This window comes from Rhineura floridana, chromosome 5 (genome assembly GCF_030035675.1).
Source record: "Rhineura floridana isolate rRhiFlo1 chromosome 5, rRhiFlo1.hap2, whole genome shotgun sequence".
Classification (NCBI taxonomy): Eukaryota; Metazoa; Chordata; class Lepidosauria; order Squamata; family Rhineuridae; genus Rhineura; species Rhineura floridana.
The window spans coordinates 72,172,883-72,183,894 of NC_084484.1; the positions used below are offsets into that span (position 1 = coordinate 72,172,883).

Here is an 11,012-nt window from a genome sequence, read left to right on the forward strand (position 1 = left end):
CAACGCATGCCTCTCTTACCAGGGCTGAATTATACCAACACCAACCCTGCAAGGTAGGTAGACTGCCACGATCCCTTAAACCTCATCACCCACTCTGGACCAAGGGAAAACCCAACATGCCAGAAATAGGCGTGCCAAGGATTCCAACAGACAAGAGCCAAGAATGCACTCCTTGTCTTGGAGTCTGAAGGCAAAATACCCAACTATACAATGGTCTGTGGCTAATTGGCCAAGGTACTGGATTCAGAGCCAATTTCCCCCTGAAATTAACACACACTGGTAAATAAGAGATAGCTTTATTAAAATAAAATATAAGAGCAAAAAGTATAACAGCAAAATAGTTCCTTAAACCAAGCACTCCCAAGGGTTAAGTAAAATAAAGAGAGAGTTCAAATCATAAATAAAAATAACAAAGCTGTCTAGCCTAATCTATACTCACACAATATGGTAAACCAGCAGAGTAACTTCATGTTTCCACATCTCTCCAGAGATGTATAGCCTGGATAGCAGATAGAACCCCAACATCAGTTAGCACCAAAGAACATTGGGAAACAATACCCTAAGGTCTTGGTTCTATTCTTATGGGGAAAAGCCCAGCAACAGCCAGCAATTAATTAGCCAATCAGAGGGCTTTCTGCCTGGAGCTTTCATGCCTAATGGTCACGCGCTCTCCAACCTTCCCAGGAACCTTCCCAGGCTTATGGCCTTGACATACCAGTCTCTGCTGATAACAGGTGTTCTTGCTTACTGCTTAATTAACTGGATTCAGCTGTGAGAACTGATGGCTTCTCAGAGGCTCTAATTCAGGCAAGATGTTTCCCCCACAATTCCTTGCCACAGAACCATTTTAGCTGACACCCTTTCAAACCAGGCATTCTTGACACTTGCTTTCAGGTGTGATGTGACAGCTGAATTGCTTTCATGTTTACTCTGAAGCCAACATTAGAGAGGATTTTAAATAGATCAGCTTAGACTTTCAATTAACACTGACTGATTGTAACAGTTTTATAAGCTAAACAAAACGCACAGTCTGCTGCTCTCCAGCAAAAGGCCAACACAATATTCTCCCAGCCCTGGTGCAAGAGGGCATCTCTTGAGTACAAGGAATTTATCTTATTGATTACATGTTTATCCTGCCTTTCTTCAGTAGAGCTCAAGGTGGTGTAAATGGGGATCCCAGGCGTTCTCTAATTCAGACGCTGACCAGACCTCAGACCTGCTTAGCTTCAGCAATGTAGTTGTATCATGTTCCTTCAGACCATAGGTAGACCACCAAATACTTTGGTATTATGCAAAGCCCTTGAAGTACTGCTTCCCTAAAGGCTAGCAAAACAGCCCACAGGATTCCAGTCATGGATACAAGAACCCATTCTTGTTAGAGGGCAAGAGGGCAGCTGCAGGTGAAAAGGAGGTCAGCGTTCCAAACTACAAAATAGGTCAGAGAAAGGTGAAGGCTCATATGTTGTTTCTCAGAAATGCTCTTCCCAACTTTCTACTTAAGGCTGCAATCCAGTGCATGCTTACCTGGGAGTAAGTCCCATTGGAACCAATGGAGCTTACTTCTAAGCAGACGTATTGGATTGCAGCCAAACTCTTCTCAGCCTATCCTCCGTTACCTGGTGCCACACTGCAGCGGGCAATAAGAAAATGAAGGCTCAGCCCAGCCAGCTGTTTCTCTCAGCTGGTGTAACCTATATTTTTTGTTTACTTAAACCATTTATATCCCACCTTTCCTAAATGAGGCCACAGCTAATGTAAGTTTTTAAAAATAGCTTTAAAAAAATTAGCAAAAGCAATCAATACAGAAAAGCAGCCACAAAACTCAAAAAAATCTTTTTGCTGTTTTTTTTTAAAAAAACAGCAATAATCAGAAATCATTTAACCCACTTTAAAGTATTATTATTATTTCTATTTATTGCCCACCTTTCACCATTAGATTCCAGGGTAGTTTACAGAAATTTTAAATTCAATATTAGAAGCCATTAAAGCAAATTAAAACCACAGGGCAACCATTTATGGTCCAAAAGCTGTGGAGGAAAGGGAAAGGATTTGACTGTTTTACCATTAGAGATAAGTCATTAGAGCAATTAAAAAGGAAATGTAATGGAGATGGGGATCTCCAGAGTCTGGATACAGCTAATGAAACAGTTCTAACTAGGTGTATTTTGGGAGACACTGTGACACACAGAATGGCCTCTGACAAATATCTCAATAGTCATGTAGGTTCCTACAGGAAAATATGGTCCTTCAGATGTCTTGGTCCCAAGTTACAAAGGGCTTTAAAGGTCATCACCAGCACTGTAGATTGAGTCCAGAAACAAATCAGAAGCCAATGCAGTTGTTTCAATAATGGAACACATGCTCCCTATATGCATAATAACTTGGACCTCATTTGCACTTTACATATAAAGCATTAACGTTCTACTTTAAGCAGTCATGACTTTCCTCCAATAATCCTGTGAACTGTAGTTTGGTAAGGGTGCTAAGTAGAGACCCCTGTTCTCCTCAGAGAGCTCCAATTCCCAGATTTCCCTGGGAAGAGGGACTGATTGTTAGGGGTACAGAAAAAATTATAAATGTTACAGATTATTGTTATAAATATAACAATGCTCACTTCTGAAAATTCTGATAAGTACACCAAATCTGAGCATTAGTTGTGTCTGTAAACTTTTTGAAGCAACTTCATTGTTAAAGAAATCTTAGAGCTACAAGGGCAGTAGTGTAGTGGCAAATTCAGAAGTGCAGGGTCCCTTTATGATAGCTGTTGCTGATGGAGGGCAAGCCTTTCCCGGGCTAACTGTCCTGTGGAAGTTTACAACAGAAGATACTAAGGAAGCAAAAGCACTTTAGAGTGTGAGTGTGAGTGTGAGTGTGAGTGTGAGTGTGAGTGTGAGTGTGAGTGTGAGTGTGTGTGTGAGTGTGTGTGTGAGTGTGTGTGTGTGTGTGTGTTCTCCCCCCCCCCCTTCGTGCATGCAATTTAACCTCTACTACCATCCATCCTCAGTATAACCAAGGCCGCCAACGTTGGGGAAAATAATGAAGTGTGTGGAGCTGCTGCTGCACTTGTCCACATAAGGCTTTGCTCTCTCAGCAAGCAAGCATGCAACCGCTGCTTGTGCTATATAGGCAGTGGTTCCATGCAGGGGGCAGCAGAGAAAGAGAGCTTTTGAAAGCCACGCAGCGCAAGGCTTGTGGTGGCAGCAGCGATGGTTGCTGCTGCCGCTACTTCTAGTCTGGAGGGGACGGTAGATAGTGATGAGGATTTTTTTTCTTAGCAGGAAGCTGCTTCACAATGAAGATGCTTTTCCTTCTCAATCTGGAGAAAGGGGCTATCCTTCATGACAAGCAGAAAGTATTGGTATTTTTGGTTTTAAGATGCTGCTCAGCCCAGGTTTGTTTGTTTTTTGCCTGCCTTGATAGGACCATAACATTTAATGTCCAGTTGTCACTCAAATAGTAGATTTTCTTTTGTATCCATCATTAACTGTGTTGGACCTAATGGGAAAATCCCACCTTTCCCCAGACCTCTTAAAGCTTTCATGGCTATAACATACATATTTGCAACCCCATTCCTTTCATTTGGTTTGCCTTTTCCTGGAAAGAGAAAAGAGTAAGACACAAACTGCTTTATCTTAGTTTTATTAAAAAGTTACTGAAAAATTCTGCCTTGGCTTATGGAGGAGTATTTGCTTGGAAAATCTGTAGGTGTCAGTTGTGGGAATTCAATCCCTTTAACCTGAAGCAATATCATAATGTTTTTCTCCTGTCGGAAGCATGATTTGGAATGTTGGATGAAGCAGCTTTGTTACAAGATACTGAACGCAGAATTCATCATCCTGACCATCTCAGATTTATTTTCCCTTTAAAAAAAATAAGTTTCTAGTCCCCAAGAATGTCCAGATACAGTTGAAAGTGTGTGAGCAATGCCTGGAGAACTCTCGGAAGTCAGAATGGGTATTGTGTGCTGAACATATTTTTCAGTCCCTGATAATTAGCAACTGTAACAGCATACAATAGCAGAATACAGAGCAAACAATCTCATTTGTGTCCATTACTCGTCATGATGTTCAGGATGATGCTGGACACTGTTCTTTATATGGACAACTATTAATTCAAACTCAGCTCACACCAGACAGTGCCCACATTTTGAAATAAATCTTTGACTCACCTACTTTAACTGAATGTGATTTTTTTTGCCCATAATCTGTTTACAAGAGTTGACAAGCAGAAAAATGTGTGGCCAGTAAGAGTCAGACTTTAAATCTGCAATTGGCTATTGATATGAAACCTCTCAAGTCATCAGCAAAGAGAGTTTACTCTTATAAACCAGCCAAAATAAACATGAACAACTTTCTTTTGCTTAATTCTGAAGAACTTGGCAAAAAAAAGAAAGAAATCCTAAACTACTTACCCAATGCCAACAAAAATATTAGTTATATAGTTGTCCTGTTAATTTGAGGCAACTACCAACCTTATGGCCCCATAAAAACAACACAAAACTATTGAAAGACTGATTGATTAAATTTCTGGTGTGTGTTGTTATTATTTATTAGATTTATATCCCACCTTCCTCCCAGTAGGAGCCCAGGGCAGCAATATGTTGACACAGTATAATTTCCTTAACACATACACACAGAGAACATTAATTTTACCACCTGAATCAAGTGGAAAACGTTGTGGTTTAAACAGTATTTTAATGCAATATTATAGTTTAGGGGAAATATAACTTTTAAGGTAGTTTGAACTTGATACAAATTAGAGGCTACACACACCATACATTTAAAGTCTCCCCCTCAAGAATGCTAGGAACTGCAGTTTAAGGTGCTGGGAATTGTAGCTCTTTGACAGGTAAACTACAGTTCCCAGCAGTCTGGGGTGGGATGCTTTAAATGTATGATGTGTACACAGCCTCTCTTGGAATCTTAAGATCATCCTAAAATCTGAACTCACATGGATAATTTGCAATGCATTCAATGTTATTCTATTTGTAAGTTGGCTTAGTAGATATTGCCATTTTGGTTTTTTTCTCAACAAGATTTTGTTCAATACAAGATAGCAGAGCCAGTGTTCAGATTTTATGTATACTGCACTTCTCTTTCAGTCTTGGAAAGATCATCCAAAAAAGTGCCTTGTCACAACCATCAACAAACCTGACCTAATTCTTTTAAACATGTGGCAACTCATTTAGCCTTTTATTTCTCAGTACACAGGGTACAGCAGATGTCATTACATCCACAGAATTCTCTGTCCTGTTCCTCTGTCTGGCTGACCCAGAAGGAAATGTCACATTGACAGGCCTCAAAAGATATCCCAGTCTCTGCTGTTAATTCTGTGTACGTGAGCAACACTGAAAATGAAGAAATGTACTATCTCCATGCTCAATGAATGAATGAGGGAAGAAATGGAGTGTACTTGTTAGCCATACCCATAACATGGATGTGCCTTTTGGTCATTTCTAGTGTGAAAGGGGGCCTATCTACAGCTGTTCTGCTCCTTTCTGCACTGAAACAAATGCACCACCATCAATGGTGAGACCAGAAGACATTGGTTTGGGGAGTAGGGCATAGCCAGTGGGTGCTATCCTCCTTCCACCTCACATGCCCAGTTTGCTAAATTCAGGTGGGTGCCTGGGAGACACATGGGAGCATTAGGTAATTTGGATCCCAGGTCAGGTCATCTAAGGTTGCCTTCACAAGAACACAAGAGCCTGCCAAATCAGGCCAAATGTCTCTAGTTCAGCATCCTGTTCTCACAGTGGCTAATGAGATGCCTATGAGAAGCCCACAAGAAGCACCTGAGTGCAACAGTATTCTCCCCAGAATACTGCCTCTGACACTGGAGGTAGAACATAGCTATATGCCTACCTGGGAATAAATCACATTGAATATATTGCAACTTACTGCAGAATAAACCTCCATAGGATTGTACTGCAACCTTGCTTTGCTGTTTAAAGCTCAAAGTCAACATATGAAAAGGCACAGAAAGACCTGGCTTGGCTTCAGTAGTAACAGAAAGAGAACATGTGAAAATTCTTCCCTTTTGTTTCTATTTAACAGACAAAATTATATTTGGTTATATAGTAATTGTGTTAAACTCCAGTATACTGCATATGATGAAGTGGGCTCTAGTGCATGAAAGCTTATGCGATAATAAAATTTGTTAGTCTTTATGGTGCCACAAGACTGTGGTTTCAGTACATTCAGGAGTTTGAGAGAAAACTCAAGCAGATAACTATTCTCACACCCAGCCTAAATGTCAAAAATAGTAATAAGGCAAGGGAAACATTATAGCAGTAGGACAATCAATTCACATCCTAATGCATCCATGGCCTTGTTCATTCTTTAATCTTAATAAGGATTATATGTGGGGATGTAGGGGAGAGTTTAGAATTGCAAAGATGATTATTCTTTTTTAAGATAAATTAATGGTTCTCCTTACCAAAAGTAGGGACATTTCAAAACAAAGCCTAGTGGCTTTTCCTTGTCCTATATCCAGATTGCACAATGTCATACGACAGAATCATACGACAGAATACATAAACATATAAAGCATTAGGAGAATACTGCAATGCAAAAAGGATGTTAAATTGCTCATCCAAGGGAGTTACATAAGTAATACTGACATAATTTCCAACCAGCTAAGGAAAACTAGGCCAAATCACATTGACCTATCTATCGTAAGAAGCAATTTTTTCAGTTAGAATTTCACAATGTAGATTGTGTCTGCAGGCACTAGTGTCCCCTCTTATTAATGTATACTGTTGGCATTCTCCTTATCACCATATTGGTTTAATAAGACCAAACACAAACACAGTCCACTTTCACCCATTTTAATTATCAGGAATTCCTTAGCTGAACTGCTTCTTTTGGCTTTTTTGGTCAAAAGCCCAATGAATTGAATTCTTTTACTCTCAGTGAAACAGGTCTCATTCTGATATGCATTAAAGTTACATTAATTGCCACTTTCTCTGACACTGCTTAAAAAACTATTAATATTGCTTTAATCTGATTAATTGTTCTAGTAAAAGTAGACTAGTTTGGGCCTTAATGAATTGAAACCAGGACCCAAATGGAAGTGCAGCACAACATACACAACCTGGGATAGTCTTCTCAGATCCTCCAGTTTGTTTAAATCTTCAAGGTGAGAAGCAAAGGTTGAAGTGAAGATCATGGAGAATGAACAGCCCATGGCAAGATCAGGCATTCTTGGTTCACATCTCTTTCACCTAGGTCCTAGGATAAGTGATTGTGTAAACAGTAGCAGAACTTCATTCTCTAATAAGTGGAATTCACATTCCAAGGAGAAATGCACTGGCTCTGAATGACCTAGGAAAGTTAGCAAGGTCACCCAGTCAGCTTCATGGCTGTGTGGGGATTTGAACCCTGGTCTCCCAGGTCATAGTCCAACACTGACCCAGGGAAGGGACAGGGAGGAGATTGGGTGGGTGAGCACTGTGCAGAAGGGAAGCCCCTTTCCTTTCCAAAACATTGTGAACAGTATCATTATTTTTCAGGCTTTCCCACACCTTTATATTCTACAGCAGGCACATGTAGCCTACCACCCAAATTTAAGCCAAAGCTTTCCCTGGCCACGTCCACACCACGCCTTTATTTCACTTTGGACAGTCATGGCTTCTCTCAAAGAATCCTGGGAAGTGTAGTTAGTGAAGAGTGCTGAGAGTTGCTAGGAGATGCCCTGTTCCCCTCACAGATCTTCAATCAGAGTGGCTGACTGTTAAACCACTCTGGCCGCTGGAGCTCTCAGTGGAACAGGAGTCTCCTCTCAGCACCCTTCACAAACTACACTTCCCAGGATTCTCTGAGGGAAGCCATGACTGTCTCAAGTGAAATCAAAGTCTGGTGTGGGTGTGGCCCCCTGATTAGGCAAGCCCAGCAGCTATGAGGCTTTTAGAATTCTGACAGTTGGTTCTTACTGAGCATGCCCTGCGTTATCATAGGCTGCCAGCCAAAATTTATTAAATTAATTAAAAATCACCCAGGCATTTTTTAAAAACTTTTAAACTGCAGAAGATGAAGGTCAGAGTATGGGGAAAGGTCAGTATTAGGATTACATGTACTCTGTGAATATGGCTGATCTTTAATGAATTTCAACAGATTATGAGAACTCAGAGAGAAAAGTCCAAAAGGGCTCTGGGGTTTTTTTGCTGTCTTTTTAGTCTTTGAACTCTCTATTCCCTCTGACTGTTTTGTGTATCGCCATGAAAATTGAGAGGGTTGTTAAGCAAGCGTTTCTGTGTTCAGAACTATAAGTTTTGCAAGGCTTTGTTTTGAAATGAGCTTATGGGAAGCATCAGAACAGCATGGGGGTATTTTCAATTTAACATTGAGGAATGTGAAAAACCCACACTGACTATAGTATACAGCCACTCTTGTGGCTGTATAATAAGGACTAGTACATCAACTAGAAAGGAACCATTCACACCCACTCCCTAGTTGAAGGTATGATGAAATCAAGATTGAACACCACAGGAAACAAAAAATGCCTTCTTTTTGCCTATGCAGGTCAAAAGAAAAGAGGGACTGCAGAATCACAAAGGCCCACCAATCATTTGCTTGTGCTGAGGAAAAGTAATCCATGGCATAGAAAAAAAATGTGCATAAAAATTGTCCACAGATGGACAGTCCATACTGCATGGTTCTTACAACTCGTCTTCTCCTCTTCACACTTTTAAGGTAATACTGTAAGGGATTCTGATTATATGCATAGTTTAAAAAGGGAGCTGATTAAGAATTCTTCAGCAACACTACAAATCCTCTTTTACAGCTCAACTGCCAGATGAGCATACTAACAAATCAAGCATTGAATCAAACCTATCAAACTTGTTCATCCCCCCACACTGTAGTCCCAGTTTAGATCCATCCCCAGTAGTTGCTATGAAACTTTTAAAAACGGCAAGAGATTGGTTCATGGATCCTCCAGCATTACATCTACTTGAACTCTTGCTCACCAGACATTGAATTGGCTCCATACTGACTAATATGATGTTTAAAAATGAAGATGTCCACAGTGTGTAAAAGTACGTATTAGATACAATAGAATACTAAAATGTCAAACAAATGATAGAAGCAACAGAAACAGGAAAATAATCAAGATCTAAAAATAGAGAGAAATTCATGGTCATCAGTAGAGAACAGTGCTTCTGTCTAGCAAAACATTTACCTTATAGTACACCATGCTGTAATAATTTCCAGAAGGTAGCCCTGTTAGTCTCTTTCAGCACACCCTGTGGCACCTTAAAAGACTAAAGGCAAGATCCAGAATACCACGAGTGGGTGTCCTGTCCACTAGCTAGAGATGTAAAATTTCTGGAAATTTTGAAGCCAAGGTGGTAGTGGTGTTTTCTTCTGATCTTTTTTTTCCAGAAAAATGTGAAATTTTGAAGAAAATTGAAAAATATACAATAATATTTTTAGCACTTTTACAGATCAAAAGTCACATTGTTACTTTAGGAACATAAAATGTATTATGTATAACTTGGTTCCCCATTAAATTATGTTTTATAAAAGTAGTTTATTCAGACAATAAATTTAATTTTTTTGCCAGTTTATGAGGGGCAGGCAAGAAACAAAGAGGAGAAACCATCAACATGGTTGAAAATTATTCTGCATTCTAGAAATTGTTGTGTCTCCTCTAGTCCTCCACGGTGTCAAGCAGACATAAAACACTCATTTCCACAAAAAGCTGCAAAAAGGAGGGGGAAGAAACCAAGTCTCAATGAATACACGAAATTTAATCAGTCTCATCTGCTTCTTCATATTTATCATATTTACATGGATGGACTTCCAAAAACTGAAGGTTTGCCCAGATTGAAACAAGCTTCTATACACTTTCACATGTCATAGCCCAACATGTTTCAAATTTTCCAGTGTTTTTTTGGAGGTTGGGGAAGGCTTTGGGGTGAAAAATCTCCCCCCCCCAAAAAAAATGTTCCCTGGGCCTTCACATCTCTACCACTAGCACAACAGGGACTTTCTGTCCTCTTCTCCCTCCTCCTTGCATATCCCCAACATCTGCTCCACAGGACTGGACTGAAGTGTGGAGATGAGAAACTGGAAGGCCTGTTGTGCTAGCAGAATTCCTTTTGTGCAAGTGGGCAGGCATAACTTGACCTATAAATATATAAATAAAATCTCACCCTAACAAATTTATTATGACATAATTTGATTGCTGTAAACCACCCAGAGAGCTTCGGCTATGGGGCGGTATACAAGTGCAATAAATAAATAAATAAATATCTTGGCCACTCTGGTTCATGCAGTCACAACTGGATTATTATAATGCATTCTATGTGGGGCTTATCTTGAGTCTGGTCCAGAAGCTGCAGCTGGTGCAGATCCCTGTGGTCAGCTTTTTAAGTGGAATGCCTGGGCATGCTCTTATGACATCTGTGCTGAGGGAACTGCACTGGCTGTCAATTGCCTACTGGGTCATGTAACTCATATAGCCTTGAACAGTTTGGGAGCAGGTTACCCAAAAGACCAAGTCACCTGTCCTTGTATAGATCAGTAAGATCACATGGATCATATAGGGAAATTTTGCTTGTGGCACTGGACCCTACAGAATATCACAGGGAGGTATCTCTGAAGCCCTTCTTCAGGTCCCCCCTGTGAGGGAGGCTTGGAGGGTGGTGACAAGGGAGAGGACCTTTTCAGTTGCGGCTCCCCATCTGTGGAATGCTCTTCCCAGTGACATCTGCCTGGTGTCTTTGATGACATCTTTTTTGGCGCCAGGTAAGGACTTATCTTTTCTCGCAAGCATTTAATAGACTGAGTTGTTATTTTGTTATTAGTAAGCTGCCAAGCTTCCTGTTGCTGTTATGGGGCTATTTGTTCTGTTTTTAATGATATTATGTAGTTATATTTACATTTTTAATGTGCTGTAAGTCCTGGAGACCTTCAGGTGACAAGTGCCTAACAAATCTAATAATAATAATAGGCATTTTCAGCCATCAGCCCTGCACTCTGTAACACCTCTCCCTCTACCATACACAA

General features: G+C 40.3%; 1 protein-coding gene across 8 annotated transcripts in view; it reads right to left on the reverse strand.

Annotated features, from left to right (window-relative positions):
• The window catches only part of MID1 (midline 1), a 363,233-nt gene that overhangs the window by 155,494 nt on the left and 196,727 nt on the right, over positions 1-11,012 (reverse strand). The window contains exon 1 of one of the 8 annotated variants that reach the window (XM_061627095.1): positions 440-506. The exons of the other annotated variants lie outside the window; for them this stretch is intronic. The gene's annotated coding sequence lies outside the window, so the exon portion shown is untranslated. Of the gene's footprint in view, positions 1-439; positions 507-11,012 lie in introns of those variants that run through there. 8 annotated transcript variants of the gene reach the window in all.